The 16,801-nt window shown below is 41.7% G+C and overlaps 1 protein-coding gene across 1 annotated transcript in view; it reads right to left on the bottom strand.

Annotated features, from left to right (window-relative positions):
* The window catches only part of CDKL5 (cyclin dependent kinase like 5), a 121,637-nt gene extending 105,186 nt beyond the window's left edge, over positions 1 to 16,451 (bottom strand). Inside the window, exon 1 of the mRNA XM_065741363.1 lies at positions 16,419 to 16,451. The gene's annotated coding sequence lies outside the window, so the exon portion shown is untranslated. The remainder of the gene's footprint in view (positions 1 to 16,418) is intronic.
* Positions 16,452 to 16,801: the final 350 nt, after the last annotated feature.

Below are 16,801 nucleotides of genomic sequence, written 5' to 3'. Positions count from 1 at the left end.
GACCTAGAAATTTCAGAAGTTGTTAAGTTATAGCTATAGTCATAGTTTATCTGTGTTCTCCCAGCTGCATGTAGTCATGAGTGATTATTCTCATTTTACCACAGTCAGCGCTGTTAAGTGCAGCAACTCAGCTACACTGATGAATTACAACTTCTGCTCCAAAAATGAAGATGAGCAAGGAGGGTGGAAAGGGAAAACAGCACAGTTACCACGATTTACAAACAGAATTCACTTCCTTCTCCACTGTTCCAAAATTCAACAGATTTCAAAGTTGTGATAGTCTGATTTAGGTTCTGAAAGAGAATCTGAACATCCTATATCTGCTTAAGCCTTCAAAGAACCCTTCTGCCACTTGAGTTTTGTTAGATTTATAATATCAAATCAGCAGACTCGACCCATGCCCTCTGAAATAAAGCGTTCCACCGATCCTTTAATGCATTTCTATCCATTATTGCATGGGCATGGCATCTGCAGTAGAATCCAACAATCACCACCAAATAATATACCCACGCCATGTAAAAAGAGCTGATCTGAATTAATAAACATTTTCTTTGTTTTGAATTGCTGTACTTATAGAACAGGTACTGTACAGACCCAGCTGTACCACAACACTGACAAAAGACTAACACCAAACACTGAAGACGCTGCCAGGTGGTCTTATGCAGTAAGGTAAGCCTTGAGTAGCAACTGAAGCTTTATTCTCAGGTCAGTGATAGACACCAGGAGTTCATATGTGTATGAGTTCCAATTAGGAAGTTCAGCTTTTCAAAAACCAGAGTTAAACGCATTAAAGGCTGCTGATTAATAACTTCACAATGCAGCAAGCTGTTAGTGACAGGTACATTCAGTGGAATTCAGGTAGAACTTCCATATGCATAAGATCATTAACTAAGTTCAATTTGCTACATCTAATAGCCATTAACAGAGCCAACTAAGAAATATCAATTTTATGTATAAATATCAGTCTTCTGGAGGTGAGTTCTTGCACACTTCAAAAGTACCTGAACAATGAATAATTGACAAACCTGAAACAAGAAAGCATTCATTTTTCAAGTTAACATGGGATAGACTCTCTGCACTGAACATTTACTGTTTCAGCTCCTCAGGGGGAGATGAGCAATTGCTTGTGCAACACCTTGTTATAAATTCAGATAACAAGTACATGTGTGTGTATGTATATATACATGCCATCGTCATTATGCTTTTCCTTTTCTCTATCTTCATAAATAATTTTATCCCAATTTTTTCGCAGTTCTCTCCCCCAACCCACTGGGTATGGGGGAGTAAGTGAATGACTGCGTGGTGCTCACCCATCTGCTGGGTTAAACACATCTCTGTATCTTAAAACAGAAAAGCTAGACTAGATTTTTCTGTTCCTAAATCTTCCGTTGTGTACTGTACCTATCACCTGAAGGTAACTGTCACAAAACCAGCAGGAGAAAAAAAAAAAAGACAACAATTCACTCAGTAGTTTCATTTTTTCATTCACTTTTTTTTTTAAACCAACTGATAAAAATGCAGCGTCTTCTGTAACTTATGGTGATGATCCTTGATGCTAAAAGTGAGCTCTAAAAGCATGCTTGGGGAGTAAAAACATGCAATGTATGAATAAAAAAAGACAGACAAAAAACTGATATATTGTAAAAGATTTCTTCCTTTAAGATCATGGGCTTGCATTTATAAAACATACCGAGTATCTCTGTGTCACATAAGCGGATTCTGTCAGAAAGTGTTCATCTAACTTGATAATGAGTGTTACAAAATTCAGTGCAATCCTATCTATTAAAGGCAGCCATTCGACTTCACAGGAAAACAGACAGATTAGATCAAGTTTATACAAGTATTTTCTGACCTACTGACAAAGAATGTATGTACAGCGTAGAGCACCTACCTGGCACCAAAGCATTAAGTTCTCACATTTTATTGCTAAAACAATCACAAAAGCATTGAGTTTGAAATTTCAGCAGGATTCTTCCAACCAAAACATTTTCCCCCTCCTTAACTGACTATAACATTTGCAGAATACAAAGACAAAATGTAGGCTTCTATGGTTTCAAGGAACAGAACAACCCAAACTGGAAAATTCAAGACCAGAAGTAAAGCTGCCTGTAAAACTGTACAAAGGCAGATCTCACTACAGATGCATCTCCCACTGCTGGAAAAGCAAATGAGCTTGCTGTTCCTACTTACAGTATTTATAGGGCATTTTATAGATCTATTACAGCACAAGAACTCCTTCCTCTCACCCCCATTCTCATAAGCAATGCTTCCCGCTTGCTGCTTCCACATTCTATCACATCATTAGTTAATTATTGCTTAAACTCAAACATACTCTACCTGCACGTGTTATAATGGAGACTTTGTTTTACTTTCTCATACACAAGAACACAACTGAACTACAAAGCTAGAAAGGTACAATTCAGGCAATTATAATTTAATTACTATCAGGCCTTTAGCCTTTAGGAGAACATCATCAAGATCATAGTGGGCTTTTCGCATCCTAATTAGAACAAAACTGTTAAATGTATGGCAAACACATTAGGAAGCAGAACAACTCCTACAAGACAACTGACTTCCCTTCTCCTTGAACACACGATGTAAAGGACAGCTCAGACTCTGAGGTGCTTGCAATAGCCCAAAGTCAACACTTCACTTCTTGCAGGGAGCGATGGTAAACAACTGCTACAAAACAGCACGCTGACAAAAGAAACACATTCTTGCTATGTTACACTGTTGTAACTTAATGACTGGATGAATGTAAAAGCTCCTGAACACCACATGGACTCACTACTCCAATCATAATTCAGTGCACTATTAGGGCTGCTTCTCCCTCGCAAGCCAGGAGGAGCCAGGTGATAAATCACCTAATCCTCTCCGCACACAGTGAACTTGGATACAAAAGAGCCATGAAACCTTGTTCCTAATGTTTACAACATTTGATTACTGATGCCTACTGCAAACAGAGTTGCCATTTAATATTCATCAGTAGACATCATAGTGTCTAGGGTAAAGTCTTAAAAAAAAAAAACAAAAAAAAAAACCCACTCCTTAAAACCATTTCTGCTAATAGATAAATCAACCCCCCACTTCCTAGATTTATGCACTTCAACAACTGCCCCGCATGGAAGGAAGCCTAAAATAGAATGATGACAGAAAAGGGCCATTTCTACCACTGGCTTTTCATCACACCTCCTGGAGCTCCACTAAAAGGAACACCAAGGTTTCACAAGTAAGTACAGTTGCTCAAAGCAAGTCTCAGTACAAACCTGCAATCTCCATTAAGACCCATCTGTAAGCAACTCGTCATTCATTTGAGCAATGTTTTCAAACAAGAAATGAGACCCTGCAAGATTACACAAAACTGCAAGAACGAACAAAAATACAGAGCAACTCAGGAAGTACACTACTCACAGGCAAAAACCCCTAAGCACCATCCTAAACCTTCCATCTCTTAAATATAAACTGACAAAACACCCTGGAGGAGAAATTACGGGAACATCTAAGGAGAAATGACAATTATCACTGAAAAGGGTTCCCAGCAAACTTCAGAAGCTCATCTTAAAAGCAGCATACAACGCAAGGAGCCCTTTTTGCTGTTCTGGTTCCTACTCAGTCATCTCTAATGTTCTGAGTCAAGAACCTGACAATCTCTGTAATTGCAGTAGAAAAATTAAAAGGTACTTCCAAATAGCTTCCCACGCTCAAAGATAGAGACTCTCCTGGGTCTGCTCAGAACACCCAACCTCAAGCCAATGACAAAGCTGCAAAATTTACCTAGAGAACCTCCTCAGTGTCATCCAACAGCAAAACCTAGTTCCGCTTGAGCTTTACTTTCAGGTTTCCTTAGTAGAATAGGTGAAAGACTTCCACTTTTAGCATCTTCCAGCCCTGACTCAATTACGTCATGCCTCAACTGCAAGGAACACAGTGCAGGGACAACTTACAGAATTAGCATATAAGAAGAGGCATGCAAATAGAAGCTGTTTATTTTGCAAAAGGAACCACTGTATTATTAAATTCTTCTACTAAAATAATCATTACAAGTAAACGTCAAAGAACACCTTGACCATTCTTCCATCTTAAAACTGCATGAACAGCAGTGTAAGAATAGCACGCATGAAAGAACAAAGGCAGCACTCTGACCACGGTAGAACAAAGGCAAGCAAAGGTGAAAACCACATTACAAGAGTTCAGACAGGTTGCAGATTCTACCAAAAGGGACAGGAAGGCAGGCTATACATTTTGATTTACTCAGATTTTGCTCCAATTCATATTCTTCGAACCTCTTAAACAAGAGGAGCGAAGCAATTAAATAATCCTATTCATATATATATAAAATATATAAAAATATATAATATATATATATATATATATATATGTATTTTTAATATATTATTTTTGTTTGTTTTGTTTCAGGTCATACTCAGCACAAATTCTTATACAACACAGACTTTTTTTTTTTCCAAACCACACCTATTTTTCCACTCTTCTCAAAGCTTTACTCTGCTTTTTGAACAATAGGTTATAGTCACTTACAGCATAGGTGATAAAGCAGTGCACACCAAACACCAGGAAAGCGTGAGGGCAATTTCAAAATACATACTGTATTTATTCTGCATATAATTTTGGTAGAGCAAGTTCTAAACAAAAAGCTCAAGTTTCTCGTTTGTAAAAATGGGCTCTCAACAGTGCTGACACAAGAATTTTCATCAGATGGGAAATGCAGGTCAACAATTCCCTAGTTTCTTGGTGATGTAACTGATCTGCTCCATACCATTCAAGGACCAAGTTCTCTCTTGGCCCTAATCCTTCAGTTTTGCAGCACCTTTCTGGGCCAGAAGGATGTATGGAACAACACTTCCATTTCATTTCAAGTGTGATGTGTTCACAGCATTTCAGAGCTCAGCATAAGGGTTAGTCAATGGCTGCACAGTGCCTTTCTCCACAGTGTCCAGTTGTTACCTTGGCTCATATTCCAAACATTGTAAAACTGCAATCAGCTACACCAGCACCAGTACAGGCACATTATTCTCTCATCCCACTACTGACAGCCTATCTTAGCATCAATTCGTAGATTTATTTTGTGTTTCTCCTTCAAGAGAATGACATTTGTCTCAGCTTTTGTCATGTAATCACACCAAACCAGCTTCAGACTTTTTTTTTCCCCAGAGATTTGTTTTAGCTATTAATGAAGCAGCAGTGTTACTTTTCTCAGGTGGAACTGTTATAAAGCATCTTAATGAGTAATAATAACTATAAAGCTGGCAAGCCCAGCATAGATCATTTTGCTCTGTACTGTTAAGGAAGAATGTTAGAAAAAGAATATTCATTTAATTTGATAAAGAGGAAGAAGACTTATAAAGTCTTACTTATTTCTCTTTTAACTAACTTCTGTAACTTTTTGTATGGTATTGGTCTTATTACAGCGGAAAACATCCTCCAAAGTGATTTTAAAATGATCCCTTTCATACTGTAGTATTTGTTTAAAGAGCAAAAATGTGTGCATAAGATACGGCATTTGTCAAAAAGCACATTTAATTCCTTAGAAAACAACTGAGAGGAGATGAGCTGTTTCCATGATATCGTCATCTCCTTTTCTTAAACATCCCATAGGAAAGGCAGAAAAGATATACTCTTGTATTAAAACAAAACTATCCAGTATTTTCCCAGCATGAATTCTGGAGACAGTAGCAAGACAATCCTAAGAGCTACTACTCAGCCAAACTGGATGAAGCACACTATTAATTCACATCACATTCAAATGTATTTTTGCGGGGTTTTTTTTGGCAAAGCACCTTTACCACCAGTCTGCCATACAATAAGAATACGAAAGCCACCCAATTATTTTAATCTGTTCTCAATAAAACAGTAGAGACTATCAGACAAGGAAAAGCGAGTTAGAAAAAATTCACTATCCATCTCAGACACGTAATTGGTTTCAGAGGTCCATTTTCATGTTTATCTATCATTTTGCCTTAAATAAAATCCCATTACTTCAGCTCCACAGGTGGACTGAAAAAGATACAGAGAGCTCATAAATTAACACCACCCAAATATATACGCTACATACAGAGCCGTCAAGTCCCACACGAACATTAAACTCAATCTGCAGCTCCCAAGTTATAATCTTTACCATGATGCAGCCTCTCACACATTGAGAGTGTGGCACAGACACTGCTGAGCACCACATTAGATAAAGAGGAATATGTATTCTTCACAGCAAACCCAGGCAGCTTCGTCTCCAGAAGGAGAGAAGGCCCAAGCCCAGCAGAAACCATGACACTGTGCTGGACTACATGGCTGAGAAGCCTTGAGCACGAGGCATGGACACTTCCATAGGACCCATTGCACAGTGCTTGCACATCAGCACTCCAGAGCTGATGATAAACCTGTAAGCACACCCAGCAAGGACGAGTCATATTTGTCCCTGTTTTCCATTCCACTCATGTTACACAGCCTCCCCCACCTAATTCTCAGCAGTATATTCTGAACTTCAAGGACAGGAAAAGTACCATTTTCTCTTTTATTGGTATACTCATAATTTTTCTATTTGTTTACATTTGGTAATTTACATGTACAGCATTCATTTCACAACTTGTACAGCTACTTCCATAGGCACCAATTAGGATGTGAGTCCCACTACATTACCCCTATCCCAATGGTTTTACAGTACCAACCTACATTCATTATTTTCAAGCATTACTCACCTCTACACTATCCACCTTTATACATTTTATAGTGCAAGTCAAGTGCAAGCCCAAACCTGGCGATATCTATAGTTGTTGGGTGGGTGGTAACAGCGCACAGGGCAAAACAAACCTCTGTGCTTTTTAGCAGGGGCTTCTTTTGCAGCTCTGCTGTCCTTCACGAGCTAAGGAGGGATCACAAATTATCAAAACCAGGAAGGAAGCACAAAGTTCTATTAAACCCTAAGGAACATCAGAAAAATCTCAATAAAGGTTGATAGTCACTAAGCAAAAACCACAGTGACTGTTCTCATAGTTCTGTAAAAACCTGAAAGCTTTCAAAGTGTTTGTTAGAACTAGTATTTTAAAAGTTGTTGATGCTAAAGTTGGAAAATACATTCAGTGAAATAATTTATTCCTATTTTTTGTAGTTGGAACGATCTTTTTCCACTAGCTTTGGAGCTCCATGTAGGCCAATTATTTGAAAGGACAGCATGGTTCCTCTTTGCTAATTTCTTTGAAGAAGAGCAAGTTAACGAGCCTGGTCTGCCATTTCATTTTCATTGAAAACACCCAACAATAGCTCAAACGTTATTTTAAGTGAACATAACTGGAACGGTCACACAAAAGGTCACCCATTTTACTGGTGTGGAAAAATACAGGATAGGCTTCCTGGTCTCCCAGGGTTGTTCAGTACTTTGTACAATCAAAGTCGAGTAGACTTTGGCCTTAATACAAATACTCTGCTATCTCCCCTCACCCAGACACGTTTCCAACACCGTTTTAGTCACTGCTATTTTATAATAACCTGCATAAATCAGTTTTATTTACCCCACAAGAAAAAGTCAACATCAAAAAAAAAAAAAAGACAAACATTTCTCAGTCTCCAAACTCATAGATAAAGCAATCCTGAATTTCAAATAAATTAATTACGAGTATACACGCTGTTTCCCCCCCCCCCCCGTGAGTCACAATTTGAGTCAGCAGAAGCAACTACAAAACAACTGTGTTGACAGAAGTAAGGTCATGTTTCTCAAATGTGCTTCTCATTCACAGAGCTTCAGGCAAGTAAAACATCAATATGTACACAATTACTGAAACATTTAATAATCTCCCAACAACAGGAACAGCTATTTGGTTAGGAAAAGTAGAGTCAGGGTTCGCCTTCTGAAAGTACCGTTTCGTTATTATTACTGTGTGCATCCCAACCTGCCATCTTCATACTGAAATTTGTTTCTATTTATAACGGCGTTATAATAGTTTCTAAAGGAAGTCAAGCAAACAATTTGGTGTCTGTATGTGACGTTTCAGCCCTTCATGTTTTTCAAGAAATAGTTCAGTGATTTCAACTCATGTTGCTGTGCCATAGGACCTCTCTTACCCACGCCTGTTCTACATTTGAGGCTCTAAGTTTGAAATTCCTCGTGCCTGGCTGCCACTTTTCTACTTGCATCTAGCTCATATCCTACAAAATTGGGGACAGAAATATGTATAGCCTCTTACCCACATATATCAGATGATGTTCCACCTACATTTCTCTCCTTTTTCCTGCTCTGTAGGTTTGAACTGAGCAGCCTTCCCACAATTCCTTTAAACACTGGAAACTCTTTAAAGCCTTATATTACGCTCCTGCACAAGCTACATCAGGTGATGTCAAACAGGTCTTCCACAGCTCTTAGTCTCACATCCACCCACAAGCATACCCTTACTTGCTTCCTAGAATAACATCCCCAAATTATTATCAGCTTTGAATCGTTTTCACTTTCCTTACTACCTTCACCTTGCCCAACAGCTTGGCAAAAAGCAGCAAGCAACATGAAGACGTGTTACCAGAGTCCAAGTGCAGGCCCACACTGATTCCCATTACTGGTCCCACCTCCAACTGCTTGCTGCTTCCCATCAGACCTGGGTGGCTACAGCACAGCTGGAGAACACTGCTCCTCCCCTGAGAATTGACCAAGTGGTTCAGAAGTTATTGGCAGGGTGGGAGGATGAGCTAGTGGACAGATGGATGGACAGATGGAGCAATTGCATAAGATGCTCCTCTCAAACTAAATTAAGACTTTCAAGTCCTACCTGTTCCACCAAGCACTTCATCAGCGCTGGCCACTCCCCTCTTCAAGGTTTTCCATTTGATAAAAGGCGATACTGCATAAAGTAGCAGCTTCAGTCTATAGACTTACCAGATCAATGCTGCACTGACTGTACATCACGATGTACAGCTATCACACTCCATAAATAACCATCTTGGAACACATGCTGTACCCAAACAAGGCTTCACAGTTAAGTAGAAAAATAAAGGCTGCTTAAAAACATTATAACGGTATGTAATCAAAAACATCCTTTATAATAATAATGCCAACAATAATGGAGAAAGAAAAATCCCAAACCTTGTGTTCCACAAAATACAGAAAATGTACAGAAGAAAGACTACTATCCATTAAAGGAACTGCAAAGGCGGTTAGCATTTCAGCAGCATAGGACTGTGTGAAGAGATGGAGGAGAAGCTATGCTAGATAAGCAGATGGATCAGGAACGTGTGAAAAGGTCCATAAGGTAGGATCAAGTTTTTGAAGTATGAAACTTCTCAAGTGAGCATAGACTCAGTGTAGGTGTTTTCATACAAGGATTAGTTTTGGTGACAGGCTTGTTTGGTGGTGGTTTTTTTCTTTTGCAGCTTTTCTTCCTTTTTTTAAAGCTTGATGTAGGTAGATAACTGCATTCTGGAATGGGGAGAATGGTTTGAGCTGGAAGAGATCCTTAAAGGCCATCTGGCCCACCTCCCCTGCAATGAACAGGGACACCTACAGCCACATCAAAGTACTCAGAGCCTCATCCAGCCTGAGCTTGAGGGTCTCCAGGGATGGGCATCCACCGCCTCTCTGGACAACCTGACCCAGTGCCTCATCACCCTTGTAAAAAAAACCAAAACAACAACTTCCTTATATCCAGTCTAGATCTCCTCTCTTCTAGTTGGAAGCCTTTTCTCCTTGTCCTATCACAAGGGACTCTCCTAAGCAACTGTCAACTCTATCTCCATCTTCCAAAAAGGCTGGAAATAGGTTTACAGCTTAAGCAAACAAGCAATAACAACCTTGTGAGCACCACAGATTAACAGCATGGGGAAAAAAATAAAATAGTAGGAGAGTGGAATCCAACTCAAAAAAGTTAACATGCTTGCACCCAAAACCATTGCTTCTTTTGGGCTGAAATTTTCCCTCCAAGTGCATAAAAGAAGATAGGGCAGTGCGGTCATTAAAGGAAGTAGAGTACAGTAAAAGGAAAAAAACAAGCATCATAAAGAGTGAAGAAAATCTAAAATTTACATCACTTCATCCCAGTAATAGCTCAGCAATACTTATTTTTTTTAAATGAAAACATCACTTTGGTCAGATGTAACTGGACAGCCCTGAGTTCCCTTCCAAGGGGAACTCTGTGCACAGGCACAATTAGAGAGGTCTTGAAGGAGAACCATCTTGCAGCATAGAACATATTGCCAAAAGAACAGAGTAAACCATCAGGAACGCCACTCTCTTAACCAACAACAGCTGAAAAAGCATGAAATTGGCCTCTTACATCTTGATGTCAATTCTCACAAAGAATTCTCGCAAAGCAATCAGATTGAAAACAGTAGCAAACGGTTTGGGGGGGGAGGAGGGGGCAGGGTTTAACTCGATATTTATTAGTAGATACATCCTGACTTTGGTCAACACCCATCCTGCAATCAAGAAGCATACCACTAAAAACAAGTCTACATTCTCAGATTCACAACTGAAACATTAACACCTACCCTGGCTGCTACGACAATTGCTTATTCTTTGATTGATAAAGACTTTTACTTTGGAATGAGGAGTATTATGCGTAAGTTAAACTTACTACTATTGCACTTGATAGCTAGCATAAAAAGAAAGTTACATCACAAATGCATACCCATCCCCTATATCCAGGGTATACTCTAACAATACAGAACATACCTGAGAGCTGCCAGCATGTCTGCCAACTAATTTCAAATTCATGTTTTTCAAACATCAATTAAGATGCAAGATTCAAACATTTGTCTGCTATTTGAAATGCCATGCATTTTGACAGGCCCAAGATCTCTTCAGCTCTAACTCGAGTCACACAACTGCCCCAATCCCATATGCACTTCCACATAAGCAGCATCAATGAAGCTGAGCATATGTTTAACCGATGATGTGCCCACAAATATTCACTAAAAAAAAAATCCTGTCAAGTGTTAATGATAATAAAAATAGTAGAAGAAATTTACCTTGGAATTTGTTTTGAGCTAGTATAGAGTTTTTACAGAGTGCAGCAGGTCAGCAGGAATTTAGAATGAGTATAATAGCTCTCACAAGGGCTTTGAAGAAGAGATGACTCTGTCAAATACTCATCTTACAGGCAGTTTGATTTTGCTACTACTTTTTCAGATAACAGCTGAAAATATAGCATATAGAAAATCTCAGTCTCTATAAAACAATCAGCCTTTGGAAGATGCTAAACAAACTACATTATGTTTACTCAGGGAAGATTTCTCTGATGAACCTGCAATCACAGAATCACAAAATTGTAGGAGTTGGAAGGGACCTCCAGAGATCATCAAGTCCAACCCCCTGCCAAAGCAGCTCCCTAGCCCAGGTTGCACAGGTAGGCATCCAGGTGGGTCTTGAATGTCTCCAGAGAAGGAGACTCCACCACCTCTCTGTGCAGCTGTGCCACTGCTCCATCACTGAATTGGGAAGAAGTTCCCACACACACTAGCGCAGAACTTCTATGCTTCATTCAGTTTGTGGTCATTTCCCCTCGTCCTATCACCACACACCACTGAGAAGAGCCCAGCCTTATCCTGCCTCTTAGATATTTACAGACGTGGATCAGATCCTCTCTCAGTCTTCTATTTTCAAGGCTGAACAGCCCCAGGTCTCTCAGCCTTTCCTCATAAGGGAGGTGTTCCACGCCCTCTATCATCTTTTTAGCCCTCTGCTGAACTATTTCCAGGAAATCCCTGTCTTTTTGTACTGGGGAGCCTAGAACTGAACACAGTACCCCAGGTGAGGCCTCACCAGGGCAGAGTAGAAAGGGAGGATCACCTCTCTCAACCTGCTGGCCATGCTCTTTTTAATGCACCCCAGGATCCCATTGGCCTTCTTGGCCACCAGGACACACTGCTGGCTCCTGGTCAACCTGTCGTCCACCAGGACACCCAGGTCCCTCTCCTCAGAGCTCCTCTCCAGCAGGTCACCCCCCACTCCGTACCAGTGCGTGTAGTAATTCCTCTCGAGATGCGAGACTCCACACTTGCTCTTATTAAACCTCATCTGGTTCCTTTCTGTCCAACTCTCCACCCTATCCAGGTCTCACTGAATGGCAGCACAGCCTTCCAGCGTGTCAGTCATTCCTCTCTGCTCTATATAATCAGCAATTAACATGACATGCTACAGTACTCAAGATAATCTCACCAGACATGTTGAAATTTGTTGTAAGAGCTAACACAGAGGAGTATGCACATCCCTTCAGCAAGCTGCTGAAACTTACCCACTCCAGGTCTCACACCAGCACACAGTTTCCTCTTCACCACCATCTTTGAAAAATCCACACGAAACGGGAGAGGAGAAAAAAGGCACACACACACACTGCAAGTCTGCAATGTTCAGGGCACACTCAGCACACCAATACAGTGAGGTGCACTCCAGCAGTTATTTCCTACTCCACACATGTGGAGCCCCACAGCTGAGTAGCTGCCATCTTCGTAAGTACTAAGCTCACTCCAAGTAAACCAAGCACTCAGCAGAAGTGCAAGTGATCTTGTGCCAGATGGTTATCCTAGATAATTATCAGTTTGGTAGGAACTTAGGGGGAAAAAAAAGAAGTCAATTCAGATCATAGAAAACTTCTATGAGCTTGAAAGCCAAGCTGTTAGGTGGGGAGATCAAAGAAAACATAGTTCAAATGAACCAAGCTACCTAAGAATTCTCTATTATAAAAAACATCACCATCAACTTATCTGAATTCTTTAGGAATGCAGAACGTCTGCAGTACTGTAGGGTGTCTAAACACTAACATCCACTTATGAAAAAAAGAAGTGAAAAAATTTGTTTTCCTATTCAAGCCCTGAGAAGTTTTTTGTATACTGGCTAGCTGAATTGATGTTTCGTTCTCCTGCACCCTACAGCCACATCCTCCCTCTTCCTTCAGATGCTTGAAGCAGGGTGTTACCATTCACATCTGTATTTCTATAGTCATCTCAAAAAGAAGATTAACAGAGACAGTGACACAGCTTACCAGAATAATGGAGCTCTGTGTGGCTGGCACAACTACAGCTCAGTTCAGAACTGATTCACATTCTGTTTTTTCAGAGGGTAAATTTCATGGGGTTTTCATTTGTTTATATTAAATGTTGCTAAGCAACTATTTTTTATGAATGCCACCCTTTTTTTCCCTGAAATAAACATCAGCATAAAGCTATGTTATGGTTGAAGACACACTGAATATAGGGCTAAATTTCAAAAGGGCTCAAGCAACTCATACTTGAAGTCCAAGTCTGAAACCAAGCTAGACCACACTAACATCTCTTCTGAAGTAACGTTAGAAAATAAATCTAATTGCTGGAATGCTAGAAATAAAAGCTTCTAAAAAACAAAAAACAGGAACAAAGGTAAGTGCCACGGAAAGTCATCACATTCCATACACATTTTCTTCATTTTGAGAGAAAGTGAAGAGGAAAGCAACAGGTTATTTTAACTACACAGCAACAACACGTAACTTAGGCATCAGTCCCCACACGAGCACAGAAGCAGAGCACAACTCTAATAACCTGAAAGCCCTGATGGACAAGTTGCTTTTTTTGGAAGGCTATTCTGCCTAAAGGAAACAGGCATGGAAGTTCCCCGGGAGCTTATTCCTACACGATTCAGAAAATACACACAAGAAGCATATATGTGTTAAATACACACTGTGTATAAATATGTATCTCTCCACATATGCATACAAAAATGTGTATGTAATGTTTCTATAACAGCAAACATTCAAGTGTGTAGAATTTATTACTTTTTTCCATCTTTCATGGTAACATCAAGATATTAACAGTTATGCTAAAGCATCTTATTTAATACAGTGACAAAGAAATGCATTAATATTGCATTCTAAACAATTTGAGGTTGACAAGATGGACACACCAGCATTGTGAACATTCATGAGTTCAATCAATACTTAATATTATGAAACTAGACAGACTCAGCATGAGGGCTGACGTTCCAACAATGATTTTCTCTGTTCATTTGTGCATTGTTTTAATGCTCACTTTCATTCACATCAGGAAATTAATTCTTCCTGTTTCTGATGCAGAAAACTGATATTACTACTCACAAGGAAATATCCTTCCACCTGGTACTACACCTGAACCATCTCACAAAACAAACAAGTGAGTGAAGAAGAAAGATGTGTCCTTACAGTTAGTATATAGAATTTGGAAACGGGGATTAAACTCTCTTCCTCATCACATTACCTACTCTCCTTAGCAATAGCAAATCACTGATCGTTCTCATGTCTTGACTTCCTGATGTGAATAATAATGAGCTCAAAATCTAGAGTCGCTAGGTTTAGCTCATAAACAGTGCTGAAATTTATTACGCTGCTATTTGAGAACCTATGAGAAATACATGCCATCCCAGTGCTGTTCACACAAAAAGCACACAGTTCACAACATCTTCACTCATCTTCCATGTCAATTCATTGTAAGAGCAGACCCACGTCTGTGCTCTGCTCAGAGTACAATGCTCTAACAAATTCTCATCATTAAGAACTAGCACCTTGCCCAGCTTGATACCTAAGAAGACTGTAGGTTTCTCCTCCTTTTTCCCCATGGAAGAGGGCTGTGGGTTCCAGAAAGAGCATTAATTCTTACATGCAAACAGCCTGCAAGAGCATCCATATATAGTCAGCATTATAAATAGATGTCTTTATAGTGGAAACTATCTGGCTTTTCATTATGTACACAGAGAAAGGGTGTTTTCTGCATATAGGAATGATTCCCTTGTTCTACCTTGCGCTTGTAGCCTTCACTCACTCCCCACAACCACAGGAACAGCCACTGCTGGTGTCAGAGCCCACAAGTGCTACCACTAAGCTACAACAGTGCTCCAATAGGTTTGCAACAGACTAGCTCAAACCTCCTTGTAAAAATATGCAAAAGACTGCACAGTGCTCAGCGGCCGTAAGATTTCGGATGCTATCCTGCAGCTATTTCACTATTAAAAAAGGCTTATGAAATACTCCAGGGCTTTGTTAGGAATAGAGCTACAGTAAACATTCCTACATTTGAGTCTCAAAGCGTATTTTCTCCTCGACGTTTCTGAAATAAACAAGAAGAACCCACGAGGTCGTTAAAATGGAACTGCTATTTCTTTGTTTAAACATTTCAAGGCTGGAAAACCAAGCCACTGACAGCAGGGTTAACAACAGGTTTGTTACAACTCCCAGCATGAAGTCAGACAAAATGAATCAAGCCAAATCGTTCGGATGCTGCAACAACTGTAAAATAAATAAATAAGCAAATAATCTGGATCATATCTCAGATTCACTGAGATTGTCAACATTCAGTAGCATCTGAAATTGGATGTAATAATGTGTTTTTACTTTGTTGTTGTTTTCTTTTTTTTTTTTTTTATGGGTATTTCATTTTGCTGCTGGCTGCAGGTCTCAGCACCAGCTCACATTAATCGGAAGCTTCAGTTCCAACTCGGTGGTGTAGCACTCGTGCCCTGCAGCACTCGACGGCCACTGCTTTACATTCTCCCTTCCTAACTGCTCTTTTCAGCCACCACCACATATAACGCTGCTTTGCTGCAAATCAGAAAAATCTCAAGGGCTAAATATGGCAATGAGCTCTCGGATGCAGTTGTCATTTAACCCCCCCCCCCCCAAATGCTGCAGCTTTAGGTAAATGCTGACAAATAAGGCCGTGCTCCTGAGCCACTCCATGCAAAAGCCGCTACAGACGTAGAACAGCAGATCTCACCACAAGTACAAAGAGGGGAGATCGCCAAGCGAGAGAGATCTTGCACACCCACACAACTCGAGGTAGTGTTCAAGCCCATGCAATGGAAAAAAAGCCCATACTCCTATTAACCAGCCCACCTGTTAAAATGGCGCTTTGTGCTTCTACTCCCGGCAGGTACATCTTATTAAAAGCTCTCTGCTGCTCAGCAAGAAAACACACACACACGCACACACTGAGAACACTGCTGAAGAGGGCATCATTTTAGGCGAACGCAGAAAACTACGCGCCAGGATGGCTTTAATGCCCCAGGCTGAAACGCGATGAGGGAAAAGCGAGAGCTCCACACGCTCAGAGCGGGCAAAGCGCTGCAGGCAGCGGGCTCTGCGCTCGCTAAGGAAGCTCCGCCACGAGCGCTGACAGCGGGAGCCGGGGGCGCTCAGCATCCCCCGGCAGCAGCGCGCGGCCAGCGGGGCACGGCTCACAACTTCCCTCCCGCAGCACCGCGGCACCTGAAGGCCGCCCACCGGCGGATTTCACAACCCTCCTCGGCTCCGCGTCCTCGCACAGCCGAAGCGAGAAGTTGGGCGGCTTCTGCCTGCCCGCCCCGCGGCCGCTCCCCCCCACCCCCACGCGGCAGCACCCCGGGGTGCAGCCTGCCGCAGCGGACACGGCGGGGGGCTCTGCATGGCGGGCTGCCTTCCCGGAGACTGCCCTCTCCGCCCCCGCCCACCTACCTGAGGGCAGCCGGCATCCATCCGCGCAGCCGCTTCTCGCCCTCGGACGGGAGGATCCCCCGCAGGATCTCCCCAGACGAAGGCGCAGCCGCTACCGCGAGGGACCACGCCCGCAGCCGAATCCCAGCGGCCGCGAGGAGGGGTGGGCTCGCGGTGACAGGTGAAGGCGGCCCTCGCGCCGCTCCCCTCGCGCCGCTCCCCTCGCAGCCGCCGCCGCCCCCTCACTCCGTTCCCCCGCCCTAACGCGGCGCCCAACGCAGCCCCGCTAGCCGCGAGGCCCCGCCCTTCGCCCCGCACTGACAGCTCTCTCCACCAATAGCGAATAAGAAAGGCGTTCTCCAGCCCCGCCTTCACCTCGCTCGACCAATAGGAGCTACCCGCGG

Source organism: Cyrtonyx montezumae, unplaced genomic scaffold (genome assembly GCF_038088225.1).
Source record: "Cyrtonyx montezumae isolate F1298 unplaced genomic scaffold, pur_monq_1.0 scaffold_3, whole genome shotgun sequence".
NCBI classification, from domain to species: Eukaryota; Metazoa; Chordata; class Aves; order Galliformes; family Odontophoridae; genus Cyrtonyx; species Cyrtonyx montezumae.
The sequence above is the reverse complement of the archived record's forward strand: the minus strand, read 5'-3'. Positions and strand labels throughout refer to the sequence as shown.